General features: G+C 36.0%; 1 protein-coding gene across 1 annotated transcript in view; it reads left to right on the forward strand.

Moving 5' to 3' along the window:
* The first annotated feature begins 550 nt into the window (after positions 1-550).
* Positions 551-15,603, forward strand: part of LOC117435307 (enhancer of filamentation 1-like) — an 85,002-nt gene continuing 69,949 nt past the window's right edge. The window contains exon 1 of the mRNA XM_034058364.3: positions 551-678. The gene's annotated coding sequence lies outside the window, so the exon portion shown is untranslated. The remainder of the gene's footprint in view (positions 679-15,603) is intronic.

Raw genomic sequence — 15,603 nt, forward strand, 5'->3', positions numbered from 1 at the left:
CTTTTGTTTTGATAACTCTAGCTATTCCACACTGTCTGTGTGACCAGCAATGCTTATCCAGGGAGCCTTGTGACCAAGGAGTGTAACCGTGAACGGTGGACTGTGAGTATTGACGGCACCAGCTCATACCAGTCTGGCCCGTGGCCCCTACCTATCTTAAGACGGCTGTCTCCCGGCAGTGTCTTATAGTGTTTGTCTAGTTTCCCCAGATTGTAAATACGCGTACACTTGTGTAAATATTTGTACCCACATGCATGTGTCACTGTTTGAACCTTACCACTCACAGTAACTTTTAGACACATTACTGCTCTGGTATAAAAAAAAACAAATTACATTTTACTCCAATGCTACCTCTGTAGTCGTGCATTTGGTAAAGATAATTTAGTTTGGGTTAAGGACACAAACCACACCACAGCAGTGTTGATATTCTATGAAACCTTTACTTAGAAATATATCTTGTTTCCTGTGAGGTTTAACATGCAGGGCGTGACTGCTGAATGTGTTAGAACAAATGCTGGTACAGCGTCTTCTATAATCGACCTGCTCTAAGAGAATTTATACCTTTCACTTGGAATTATTAAAAATTAAAGGTTAAAAAAAACAGAATTGTTTATAAAGAAGCTGTGAAGAATTTGGTTCTCATCATTGGATTATCGACTGTTACAAGATTTCAAAACAGTAAGTTATCTTCTGAGTCTGTGGTCCATTGCGACAGGTAGACATTTCATATTTATTAAGTTCCTTGATTTTAATCTGCAGGGGAACTATATTTTGACCACCAGAAAAACTGAGTTTAATGGTCATATTAGAAGTCTGATGTTTGAATGAGAATAATGATAATGCTTTATTTTCATGGGCTCTATTTTGTTTATTACCTTACTAACATGTCAACAAACATGCTTTTTTATTATTATTATTATTATTATTTATTTCTTAGCAGACGCCCTTATCCAGGGCGACTTACAATCGTAAGCAAAAACATTTCAAGCGTTACAATACAAGTAATACAAGTTTTATGTTTTATTAACATACACTTCTTTACCATAAAGACAACAGTACTTTTTTTTTCAACAATTTATAGATAGTTTCTTTTTTGTATCAAGACTTCAAGATTGATCTATCAGTTATAGGTACTTGTAACTTGATCTTGAAGTTTGTCTGCCAATATACTCCTTATTTTAAAGGTTGTATGTTTGGGAAACATTAATCTGCATGTCTACACAATGCACCTGCAGTGTTAGAGTGTGTTGTAAACACAATGCACCTGTGGTGTGAGAGTGTGTTGTAAACCTCAACAAAAAAAAAAAAATAATATAAACAACTAACCCAGACAACTCTTGAACTAAAGTAGGTGTTTGAATGCATCAGCAAGACATGACAGAGTTTGGAAAAGTTAGGATGCCCTCACAATATGATTAGGTTGAAGAATGTTGAGGGAAATGGACCAACGATTCAGAGAATCTTGTCATTGGAATAAAACACCTTTGTTGCAGAATTCATGTACATTAAATCTAGGCCACCTTCAAGGTGGAGTAACTGACTACAACAAGCTGTTGTGGTTAAAGGTGTTCCTGTGTATTTGCTTTGGAATACCAGCCATGTAAATGTTTTCAACAAATAAAGCACAAAGACAATTTGTTATGTCCGTCAGTAGACCACTGCTGAAGTTCTGTGACTACTGATCAGATCTGACTCTCTCTGCCTCTCGGTCTCTTTCTCTGTCTCTCTCAATTCATGCACTCATTATCCAGTATTGTATTTGTTATTATTTCTTAATGGTTTTATTATGCTTTCTGTTTTTGTAATAACTGAATAAAAAGAATAAATGTACTTTTTTCTTCAAGTAGGTGCCAGGTGGTTTTGTGGTTTCAGCTTTAAGTTCAAATGGTACAGAACAGAGCTACCCATAATTAAGATGTGCAGATGTAGCAGTTTAAACTGTTGAACACTTATCACGCAGCCCTTCACTGCAGTTCTGTGCTCTGGCTGCACCCTCCCAAGCAAAGTGTTAGTACTTTCAGTGAAGTGAGAAAAGTAAAACAAGCAACACGAAATTGAAAGTTCCAAAACATATTGCATAAACATTTGTGGCAAACATTCCACAGTAAATTTCCACTGTAATTTTGCAGTTTTCCTGTGATTTTCCCATTGGTTATACTACGCATTTATCACAATTTACCATGTTGTGCCATGCTTTTTAATATGCTTTACCTTACCTCTCTGGGCTTTTCCATTCTTTACCTATGCTTTACTGTGTTTTCACTGTACTTTGCTATGCTTTTACTAAGGAATAAAATAAGGCACACCTCAATTTCAGACTAGAATGATACTGATCAGAGGACATGTAACATTTATAAATCATCTTTTATTTCTGAATACAAAGCAGCGATATATAAAAAAAAAACTTTCTATCCAGTTAAAGATTTTAATTTATCAATTTACACGAAAAAACAAACCATCACAGTTAAGGGTTTATCACAATTCCAGTAAAAAAAACAACTGTATAAATGGGTAATTGTATGTAAAAAATAATGTGTAAAAAAATAATGTAAAAATAATGTGAAAAAAAAATAATGTAATTGTATGTAAAAATAATGTGATATCTTGTAACAATTGTAAGTCGCCCTGGATAAGACCGTCTGCTAAGAAATAAATAATAATAATAATATACAGCTTTATATATATCTATATTGAAATATATAAAACATATATTCAAGTATGCTATTTAAATTGATACTATATTATAATAATGTGCTCAGTTGCTAGAAAGCTAACAGGCAATAACCATCCCAAAAGGAGAGAAAAACAGTTGGGAATGGCTTTCCACTCCATACATAGTCAATATATGTTGCCTGCTATTGAGGAACAAATTGTACATGGGAATAGCAGTAAGTCAATAAACGTGTTAACGGCCAGAACCTGACTATAAGCAGTTCTGCTTTACTACAGACCACAGGGACTAGATGCAGAATATAGTGTGTAAAATATATTAAACCACTTTATTTAATATAGTGTTTTAAAAAAAAAGATAAATACTTTAAAGAAATTCACTGTTTAAACATTTAACATTAGCAAGGTTTCAAACGTTCATAATTTTGCTTAATCGTTTAACCCAATTGTATAAAATATGCACATCAATTTAATGTTTGTTTTCCTCACGTCAATTCATTAAATACATGTTGAATTTATTTTAAAAAATGGTTCTAACATTCCAAGTTATGTTTAAACTTTGAAATGTCTTTATTACAATGAAACAGAATTGAACATCCCTTCAGGTCACCCCATCAGGCACTCAGCATCAGTGGGTAGCATTTGTAGAGGAATATTTCAAAGGTGTAAAGGGAGTGTTGAAGAGCAGCTTGGTAAATGAATGAGACATCACAGTTATCTTAACTAAATTATTGTTTACTATCTATACAGTATATGGTTTTGTTTCACATCCTGGTGAATTTAAAAAATGCAGAAGTTGAAAACTCCCATGTGGTATTTATAAGCTGTTCAACAAAGTACAGCATCCGGTCTTCTTGCAGAAATGCCACATTAGTTCTATTGTCTGTGGTATTTCTTCCTGATGTATTTTGTTAATTCATCCACAAGGAATAAAGTGTTCCAGTGGGGTACAGGTTAATGCTTTCACTCTGGTGTACCAGCGCGCTTTGACAGAGTTCTTTAAAGTCTGTTTTATAAAGTCAACAGGAAGTGATGACTGAAACAGAAAATGTAAGTAAATCTACGCAAAAGGCATCAGTTCAGGTAACTGCTATGGCTATTTCTTATCCATACCAATTTGCTTTTTGAGATGGTGAGCACTGTGCTTATATGACAGAGAAAGTGTGGTCTGAAAAGTCAGCCAAGTGACCAGGTTAAAAGCAATCATAAAGCCACTGAGACCAAAGGGCTGCAGCTGACCAGTTAGAACACAAGTCCTGCATTACAGTACAGTAGGTCTGTCATTCCTGTGTAGTACTTCTGTATACAGTGTTGTATTCTGACAATTACAACCTGCACTCTTTCTTAACAAATGTAAATATACATATATAGTTATTACTGGAAATAATCAATGGAACCATTCAGACTACAGAGGATTTATCGGGGCTCTAAAGGGACGCAAAACAGCAAAGTTATATAAACAGCGTATATGTATATCAAGACAAGTCTCTGTCTTACATCCTTTTCTTCAGTTTAATCTGATGTTCCAGATGCACCTTTTGAAATCAGATTAAGACTTGCCTGCCCGATGCAGATAACAGATATACTGCTAATGTAACTTTCTGGCTCTTGATATTTTGAGTAAAAACCTAATCTGATTTGTGATCACAGACAGTAGGGTTTTCAAAGCCTGTCTACTGTAATAGGGTTCTGCAAAATAACATTTTGTACGCCTTCTATTGATGACGCGGGCAGTCAACACACAGTCACAGATGGTTGAACAGGTGCCTATTTTATTACAGTGACTGTTGTGCAGACCGGTTGATTCTTTCTTCAAACACTTTATATGCAGCCTTTAATGTGATAAACTATAATCACATGAAATTAGTGCCAACTTGTAAATATCCAAATACCACGGGAATACTATTGTAATATCAGTATTTCCTTAAAGCAGAACCAATAGCTGAACCAGTAACCAGAAACACTGGATTTGGATCAAAGATTGCATTGTTGTCCTGATGTTATAACCTACAGCCACCACTAAGCTTCTGAAACATGTTGCACAACTAACAGGTTTCATAATGTTTCAATGAAGAAACCGAAACGATTACAAGGTAAGTAATAGGCCTAACAATCATGTAATACATAGGTCTATGAATATTTTTTGTATAATGTAACTTCATTTGCATATTTGTTTGTAATGCTATATTAAAAGGTAAAACTGATATTAATACCATCACATACAGTCTTAATCAGTACACGGATGAAGGCACTGAAATGTTATGCACAACACTGATTCTACTTATTCATGAGATTATCTCACATTTGAAACATGGAAAGTGATGCGTTTGTCTCTTGTTGCTGGTCACGAGAGCATTGTCTTCCTCAACCCCAACTAAGCAACTCTTCCCAGACAGAGTTTATATGTTTGACCACAGTCTGCTAAAACATGACCAATTGAAAAAATACATCTACCTTCTGGAACTGTAATCCTGGGATAACACTGGTAATCCAGGTTTATTGTCTGAAATCCACGTGCCTCCATTGTTTACTGAAAATACAGGAATTAGGGCCCCAGGATTAACATTCAGAATTCCCACCATTAGAAATCCTTCCCAAAAAGCATCCATGGGAGAATAGAACACTACAATGTTTGTGTGCTTGGTGCCAGCGGACTAAGCAGTCTTTGTATAACGGTGGTCAGGGAGAAAACAGAGTTAAAGTTCAATTTGGTCAATATACATGTTGTTTCTGGGCTGTGAAACCAGCAATGCATTTCAATTCAGCCCACTAATGCTGTTTACATAGAAAGGGCAAAGGCAAGCCTAACCATTCTCCAAAAAGGCAATGTGACAGTCTTTACAGGGTCATCATTGTAGGACCCAGTTTCATTGTAGAACTCAGTTTATCGGCACTGTTACATGACATGTAATATGTTTTTAATACTGCATAAAAGCTATTTTTTAGGCTTCTTCTTACATAACCACTTTATAACAATGGGAAGTGTAAGATATATATTGTTGCTTATTCCATAGAAAGTTGTAAGTTTTAGAATGTGAAATAAATATTACACTAGTGCACATAGCTGTTTTTTTTTGTTTTGTTTTGTTTTGTTTTGTTAATTGTGAATGCAAATTAACTGGACAGCCTGGAATTCTCATTATCCAATCAGATCGCCTAAATTGGTCTTTGTGATTTTATTTAACTTTTTCTTGACATGAAGCTATTTAAAAATCATAATATACAGACTTTTGGGGCAGTTTGAGGCACTTGGTTTAGCTTCATGTCTTAACACATCCACGTAGTACAAACATAGTGTGTTGTGTACGAGTAATCCGCTGCGAGAGATTGAGAGAGAGACAGCTGAATGGCGAAAACAGTGCAATGAAATAAACACAAAAATGCCAAAACAAAACACTGCTACAAAAACACAACTAAGAAATAAAAGTCTGACCAAACAATGGTCAAATCTTGCTTGTTGGTGGTCTTTCTACTCTACAGAAAGTTTGATCCTTTCATGTCACTGAATGTTAAACCGCACAGCACATTTTGGCAGCTTACCTAATAAATTGCATGGGATCAATAACGCCTGCTTAAATGAAGCAAACATTTAGCTTGCAATTTAAAGCAGAAGGATGTTGTTGACACAACTGTGTGAAAGTGTGTCCGTACATTGAGGTCCTAATTCATGCGCCGTTCATCAGTATAGTGTGACACTTAACAGTCTATAAGCGAAGTGAAAATAAATGTATCAACACATGTATTGATAATATCTCAACATAAAAGGACATTGGTAAAAGCTTATTCATGACAGTTGTCTAATGCAACACTAGAAAAGCATTGCTAATGTTATAGGTTTTAGAAAAAAGATACTGTATTTTCCCTGTTGCATCAAAGTTTCTTATTTTCTTCTAAATTATTGATAGTTTCTGATATTGACACTATTATTTATTTCTAAGCAGATGTCCTTATGCAGGGCAACTTACAATTGTTACAAGATATCACATTATTTTTTACATACAATTACCCATTTATACAGTTGGGTTTTTACTGGAGCAACCTAGGTAAAGTACCTTGCTCAAGGGTACAGCAGCAATGTCCCCCACCTGGGATTGAACCCACAACCCTCTGGTCAAGAGCCCAGAGCCCTAACCATTACTCCACACTGCTGCTCCAAGTACAATTTAAAAGAAAACTTTAACGATATGAAATAGTCATATGATATTGTTTAGGCATTGACAAAATGTGTGTGTACTTCTAATCTGTCTGTGTCTTGGATCTTAATAATGTGAGCATTTATCGTGTGGTCTTGCTTTTGACCAGTTTTATGTTAGGCGTGAATGAGTCACAAGATAAGGCCAAACAAAGAAACATGGCCAAAGGTCACTCAGTGAGCCAATGGCTGAGCTGTAATATAAATCCATGATCTCTGGTTTTAAGTCTTGTGCTTTAACCTTTGTACCACATTGCCTCCCGACCCAGCTCAATGTAATGAATCAGTAAGGTAAGACCTAACACCTGGAAATCAGGGGGGTGCAATTTTTGAAAAAAATGTGTTGTCCAAGGGACAAAATGCTAGAAAAATCTATTTGTCCTTCTTAAAAATCTACTTGCCCCCTACCCGTCGCACAAAACACACACACACACACACAATAAAGTAGAATATAACTTGTAGGACTTTGGTTTTATTTAACTGTGAACACAATCCATCAATTAGTGATTAACAGGGGCGGGTCTAGCCTTGTAGCTTGACTGGTTCAGTAAATTCTTCAAGATACACACAAGGTTCCCTGTGACCCCACCTCACCTCTACAAATTTATACCACACCACACCTGCTAGTAAATTTAAGTAACATACTAAGAGTGCAACTATAATAGGCAATACTTGGGAGTTATTCAAATATAGTGTTTTTTTCACTTTCTCTATAAGCTGAATCCAACTCCTGATGTACAGGTGTTTTAGTTTGTTGCATCACGGATATGAAATCATTGCCAACTATGACTGCTGCTTTGTGGAATTCTGATTTTTCTTTAGTTTTCCATTTTGTAGACGCTGAACCCAGATTTTTAAAAGGACTTGTGTATAACCTGTCAAGTTTCTGCAGTTTTTACAAAATGCATGTAATATTTACATTAGGCTCCATCAAATTCTACAAAGACAAAATAATTTTTTTCTTTTGTTTATTTCTATTATATACTTAAAAAAAAACAGTACAACATTTTACAGCTATTTTTCCTCATCTAACATCTTGGGAGGGCAACATTCTTTCCCCACACTACTCTCACTGAAAAATAAACACATAAATTAATTAACACATTGCCATGAGATTTACAGTCTGTATTTTATTAATATATATAAAGTACAGATAAACTCATATATAAGCATTTCATTTTGATCATTATAAACAGATTTGTCAATCATCATGTTTTAATAGTTTCACAAATCTATGGATTGTGCATATCCAATAAATAACTAATATCGCTTCTGTTCAAATTTAGTAAAAAAAAACAACAACAAAAAAAACCCATTTAAATCTAAAAAAAAATATGTAAATATGGTAAATAGCAAACTAGGTTAGTAGCACTAAAATCGAAAATCGTAAATAATGATCAGTGTTTTTGGACCATTATCCTGAAGATGGGCTTTTTTAGACAATATTAATGCATTCATTTTGATAATATTTTTTATACAATATATTAGATTTCTTTCTATCTTTTCGTTTGTTCTTTCAACATCTGTTGAGTTGGGATACTGCTTTAAGATCCTGGTGATGCAGCTTCTTCAGGTCATACATACTGTACAATAATGAGTATGGTGAGGCAACTAAAAAAGGCAAATAGAATGTTAGGCTATATTGCAAAAAGCATGGAATACAAGTCTAGAGAGGTTATGCTAAGATTCCACAATGCCCTAGTTAGACCGCACCTAGAATACTGTATGCAGTTTTGGTCTCCTCACTACGAAAAATATATCATTGCACTCGAGAAGGTACAGAGAAGGGCAACTAGGCTTATGTTTTGAAGCTCATATCTGTAGACTCGATTACTGCAATGCTCTTTTTTCCTGGATTACCAGAGCATGCCTTTTCACAGTTACAGCTTGTTCAAAATAAAAAAGATAAAAAAGAAAAGCGGCCACATAACTTCTGTGCTTGCTTCTCTACACTGGCTTCCAGTAAGATATAGATTGATTGACTTACAAAACACTTCACGGCCTGGCATCTGATTATATAAAAGAACTTTTGTACCTATATGTACCTAGATGTACTTTAAGGTCGACTGATTCGGGTCTTCTGTCCTTCCTGAAGATTAAGACAAAAAGGGAAGGAGAAAGAGCTTTTAGATACAGTGCTCCCAGATTATGGAATAAATTACCATCTGACATTAGAGATGCAGAGTCACTTAATATTTTTAAATCAAGATTAAAACTCACTTTTTAGACTAGCATTTTATACAAAATGTTAAAAGTGTTCTTCTCTTTTTATTTCTCTACTAATATTGATGTTTTTTGTGTGTTTTGGTTTTTTTTACTATAACTTTTTCATGTTCATGTTTTTTTTGTTTGTTTTAATTCATTTTTGTTGTAATTTTTGTTTTTATTAACTTGTAAAGCGCTTTGAGATACTGTTGTATGAAAGGTGCTATATACATAAATAAACTTAATGACATGAGCTATGAGGTTAGGTTAAAATAATTAAATCTCTTCAGTCTATAAAAAAAGGGAAGGAGGGGACTTGATTGAAGTCTTTAAAATCATAAATGGTATATAAAGTTAACCCAAGACAAAAAAAAAAGCTCTAATTTGTCAAAACAATTTTTTTGGCAATTCTGTAACTTAAAAACTACCGCAGGGATTTTCACGAAACTTGCACAAAAAAATTCTCCATCACACGGACCCAGGGCATACCCCTCAAAATCGAGTTTAAACAAAGCTCTGCTTCTAGTGTGTGATCCCTGGAAGATGACTTCATGAAAGTTTGTTAAGCTGATAGATTGATTTGCAAGGCTGTTTTTCCCCTGCTATAGTACTGTTTTGCCAGATGATTGTACGTGCGTGCTGTGAACTGCTCATCAAATTGACAGAGTGTATCTGCAAGGCGACTCTCCACAGCAGGAGAGCTGAGAATTGTCACCTTAAGTGAGAAAAGAGTGACTTTTCCAGCCAGGCCCAGGATGCTTCATCCACAGGAGGTCTTGCCTCCCCTGAGTTCCAATTTGTTAGCCCTGGCTAATCTTCTACTTTTAAACAGACCCCAACAGTTTAACACTTCTGGGAGGCTGCTTAGGTGAGTCCAGCTGACCATTTTAATGGATTTCTATTAACTTGGTTGATTTTTGTTTCTTTAAAAAAATAGCTTCAATATATTGCAAAAGCAGATTGAGAGAACACGAGGCCTGAGAGTTTAATTAAAACCCAAAACACAGCACTTTTCAAGTAAGAAATCATCTGAATGTACAGGTGAACTAGATAATCGTGGATATTCCTAGAGCTGCTATCTGTAAAGGTCTTGCTTCATGAACAACTCAGCAATTTGATGACAACTTATAAAACACTACACAGGTGCATAAAAAGCACTACTACTGAGCACTATCAATTAGAGTTGCAATCGGCACCCTAATTTCATATTCAATTATCGTATAGGCATTTATCAATGATAATTGATGCATTGACGTTTTATTTTTGAAAAATAAAGGGCAAACATTAGGTTTTTTTTTTTTTTTAACAGAAGATCCAATAACTAAAAACATAATGTGCATAATACTTAAACAAAAAGGCACAACTTACATTCAAATTAGAACACTTCCGATTATAAAAAAAAAATAAAGAATATGCGTGCGTCTGCATCAGATGTCCCTTTAACAAAAAAATACTATATTTTAACAGAAGACATTTCTATCTGAACTACTGTATGGTTGTTAATTAATGTTAACATTTTATGTCCAAAAGCAAAGTAAAACATTTGAATTAATCTCACAAATTCAGACTAATTTAACTATCGTACTAAATCCAGCTTCTTTTTATATAATATTGCCATATAATCCAAACACAACATGCTTTGAAACAAAATAAGGTCATCGGTAGATTTTTTTTTAGATTTAAAGCAACAAAAAACAAACAAACACATATTGTCTTCATTTTCAAAACAAGAAAACGTGAATACAATAGGCCTACTTCTGATTTGGCTTGTCCAACTCGAATGTAGAGGCCTAAAGCGTGTATCCTAGCAACACGCTGATCTACCGTACTAGCACTAAAACAAGCGCACACACTCAAGGTTTTAATGCAAACTGGCAACAGGACACTTCAAATTGGGTTCTAATTTGATGCATCGAATCACCATTATATAATCGAAGCTCAGGAAATTTAAGGACAGATGATCAATAATCGATGCATCGATTAATTGTTGCACCCCTACTATCAATACAATGTATACAACAATATAAAGCTTGTGGGGTTTTCAGGCAGGAAATCTATAGTACAAGTGCCTGGTACATTCATTGGTTAATCTACAAGCCTATTACCAGCAAGTTCACGTATATAAACCTACTTCGCAAACTCAGTCTTACCGTGCTTTCGAATTACCACCTCACCCCCAACCACCACCACCTCAGTCCCAGCCTCGTCTAGAGGGGGGAGTATACTATGCTCCTCTGCCTAATATTTTTTGTTCACTGGGATGAACATGTCGCATAGATTTATTATTTTATTCTTTGTTTTTTAGCAGGCGGCAGCAGGATGCTCTGAAGGATGAGGCCGTGCTCCAACTGTATTTACTCTACTTATTTTTCTTCACCCATTTAGGTTAAATGTTTTTGGAAATCTGTAAGATTGTGTATTATAATAAAGGTGGTTATTTAATGCAAGATTGTCCTGACTGAAATCATTACACAAAATGGTCGCCACCATTGTCTCTTTTTACCAACTCACAACCGATTGTGCCGTTGTTTTGTAGTTTTTAATGTGTATTAGTAACATTTGTTAATATTTATTATGGGGGGGGCAAATTGCCATGACATAACAGCTGTAAAATAATTCTGACCGTCACAAACAGACTTTTCAGGCTCATAAATCCTGTGACTGTCTAAAAATATTCTTTGTGAAATAAAAAAAAACAGGTAGACAGCATCGTCGCTTCAGAAATTGCATTGACTTACCACAGCGTTACTCATCACCACAGCTACTTGTCTCACGTAAAATTAGCCTCTAACATACCATGATATATTTACTGTTTTTCTGGCTTCCAAGTTCGATAGCTAGAAATAGCAACAGTACAATAGTGCGTATAGTGCATGAATATTGATTTGTACCGAGATTTGGTGGTATTACTAAACTGTATTACAGTATACTGCAGTTTTGATAGACCTAGGCTGACTGAGAAATATGTCCGGGTTTGGTCTGTGGAAAAGTTGGCAACCCTATTACACAGCGGACATATATTAGTACGCTTCCAGTCACTTCTGTTTACCCAAACCTAATCTGATCCGGCACCTTGGAACCCCCCTATATTGTATTTACATCTGTGTCATGCTGTGTGTTATATGTAGTGATGCCAGTGGATATGACAACACACGAGTCAATTGGGAATGACTCATTCTGTAGTATCTCGACCAACCAGAGTTAAAAACTGCCTTTAGGCCACACTAGCAGAGTTTCTGTTTAAATAAGAATATAAATACCTTTAACATATCCTTGAGAGGCGGCATCAAGTTAGAGATTACATGTATACAATCCCTAGTTACAACAATCATTATTTTAGACAGGCCTGTATTATAATACCACAAATTAAAAATAACAAAGCCCGAACTGCAATCTGAGTGCATACGATTGGAACACTGTATGTGATTGCAGTGCATAAGAACATATAAGAACATAAGAAAGGTTACAAACGAGAGGAGGCCATTCGGCCCATCTTGCTCATTTGGTAGTAGCTTATTGATCCCAGAATCTCATCTAGCAGTTTCTTGAAGGATCCCAGGGTGTCAGCTTCAATAAACATTACTGGGGAGTTGGTTCCAGACCCTCACAATTCTCTGTGTAAAAAAAGTGCCTCCTGTTTTCTGTTCTGAATGCCCCTTTATCTAATCTCCTTTGGTAACCCCTGGTCCTTGTTTCTTTTTTCAGGTCGAAAAAGTCCCCTGGGTCAGCATTGTCAATACCTTTTAGACTTAAAAAGCTCCCGCCCAAGCCTGTTTCCACATGCTGACAGCCTTTTGTTTTAGGGAAACAACTAACTCAATTCAAATTGTTCCAAAGTTAAGAAAGTAACAAAATCCTTTGCCTTTTAGAAATAGCTGCCCTGGAAAAAATGGCTTTGTTTGAAATTCATAGCAGCCCACAAAGGCTAAAACCACATCATATACAGTACACATACAGTACTATGGTTTTGTGGATGAAAATATCCACAGCTAGCAGTAAGAAGGAAAACTCACAAACATCAATTTCAAAGCAGCAGTTTAATCTATGGGCCTCTCTATTTTATTTATGTTCTGCACCAAGCCCAGGTCCAAATGAACCCAAATAATCATGTCAGGGTGTCAGCTTCAACAACATTTCCAGTAATGTTGTTGAAACTGACACCCTGGGATCATTCAAGAAGCTGCTTGATGAGATTCTGGGATCAATAAGCTACTAACAACCAAACGAGCAAGATGGGCCTCCTCTTGTTTGTAAACTTTCTTATGTTCTTCTTATGTTCTTATGTTATTGTCAATTCAAGTACTGTATCTGAGGAACAGGGCTTCAAGTCTGATATGTATTTTACTGAGTTCTGTCTGGAGGATGTGTTTTGTAAAAGCTGTTTTCCTCAACATTGTTCCCTTAAGTACTTAGTTGGAGCCATACTGAAATTGATGATTTTTTTGCCACATTAAAGTTATTTCCTCCAGTCATTTGGCAGGTCATTGTTGGTTTTCAAGAAACGTTATGTAATCTCTGCAATTGTTTCAATGAAAAATAAGATAACATAATGGACTCCATGGATTGTTTCATTGTGCAGGCATGTGCTGCTGATATGCTTTTTGAAATGCTTATGGACAGTTTGTAAAATGATTCATACAGTATTGTTTTATATAGACCTTTTCAATTTTAAATCACAGATTCCTCCTAAAGTAGATAAGAGATCTTCAAAAGTTACTCGCTGCCCGATAAGCTGGAAACAAAGCTAATTTATCTGCCTTGAAATTGTTTTTGTGATATTGCCAACTTTCCCCATGCAACCCATGAGACAGCCTTTAAAATCCCTTGTGTGCCATTTAAAATAGACAAACTCTGGAAAAGCAAGATTATGCTGTAAATCTATAGGATTCTGTAGAGCTTGAAGGAGACACATTTTCCAAAGTATTTTATAATACGCAATGTGCCTTAAGTGGCTACAACAGCCGCCATGTGGTGCACAGAGGCAACGTTTGCACAAAGCATGTGTTTAAGAACATATTCTGCTGAATTCCTGTGAAGCAGTTGTAGGCCAAAAAAAAAAAAAAAATAGCAACAAAAGACAAAAATTGAATATTATTTGCTGGACAAAGCCCCTTTCCTTGAACACCTTGAACTCCACTGCTGTGCCATACTGCTTTACTAAAACAGTGTACTTATATATTGGAAAAGGCTGCTGTAGAGTGTTGTTGTAAAATGTGTAGTGAAGCTAATAAAATATAGAGAAATTAATTTTAGTTGTACACTCACGTGTTTAGATTCTTTTGTATAAGACGCTAAACTAGTATTTACGCTGTAACCTTAAAAGACCCTGTGACAGGATGGCAAAGGGTTATTGAGACTCAGAGACAGTAACTGAGGATTTAAGCGCAGGGGAGCGCATTTATTACACAAAAATAAATCAAAACACTGTTCACACAGCAAAATTAAAAGGTCAAACAAAACAAGTAACAAACACCATCAACAAAAACACAGGAACAAAGTAACTGGCACAAGGGCCAAAATAAAAGGTTTAAACAAAACTATAATAAATACTAACAGTGCTGTCAGGCTGGGCATTCACCTTCACTGACTACCACCAAATAATACACAATTTTAACCCACAGGTTACACTCACCCAAACACCAACCTCCCAAACAATGGATTTTATCATTTTTTTCTAAAACCATCAATAGTTTCAGGGAACAAAATATAGACAACAACATGTAGGCTGCTTATACAAATGTATTGGTGCCTGTCCAATGCAGTGCTCTGCCTTTCTTCAATTATGATTCACTTGTGCTAACTGTTAAGCTGTGATGGTTCCAGAATGAGTATTTGATAATTGGTTATACTGTTTATAGCTACTGTACATTTGTTAGTTAGGTTATGTCACTGGCATATGGTTGCTATTCAAAGGACCAAAGTTTAAAACTCTGGTGACAGTTGCAAAACAAAAGACATTTGCTCTTTCCTATCACATTAGAAAGTTGTATCCTCCATTAGTTCTGGTAATCAAAATAAAATTGTATGAGTAATGGGGTACGGGTGGTGGTTTCTCTCCACTGAGTGGTGAGATTAGTTTTTAATTGCGGTAAAATTCGTCTTTAATTCCCAGGGAATTTTTCATTCAGTTCATTGGCTCGCAGGGAGTTGGTTTCCCTGTGGCCTGCAAACATCCAAGTTTCTGTCGCTCCTGCAATGACGTCACCTCAAATCGCATACTCTCGCACTGCTACTATGCCTGTCCCTGATTCTCTCAAACTCTCGTCCAGCAGGCCCCCGCAGTTTACAGTGCTCAATCTCTCAATTCCACTGTGGGTGTCCAGCAGGCCTCCACAGTTTACACTGCTCAATCTCTCAATTCCACTGTGGGTGTCCAGCAGGCCTCTGCAGTTTACACTGATCAATCTCTCAATTCCACTGTGGGTGACCAGCAGGCCTCCACAGCTTATACTGCTCCTACTCTAACCCTCCTTCTCTTATGTCTTCTGCGGGCATCCAGCCACCCCCCGCAGTTCACCATTCCCTTTCCTATCACG

The sequence above is a fragment of the Acipenser ruthenus genome, chromosome 3 (genome assembly GCF_902713425.1).
Source record: "Acipenser ruthenus chromosome 3, fAciRut3.2 maternal haplotype, whole genome shotgun sequence".
NCBI lineage: Eukaryota > Metazoa > Chordata > Actinopteri > Acipenseriformes > Acipenseridae > Acipenser > Acipenser ruthenus.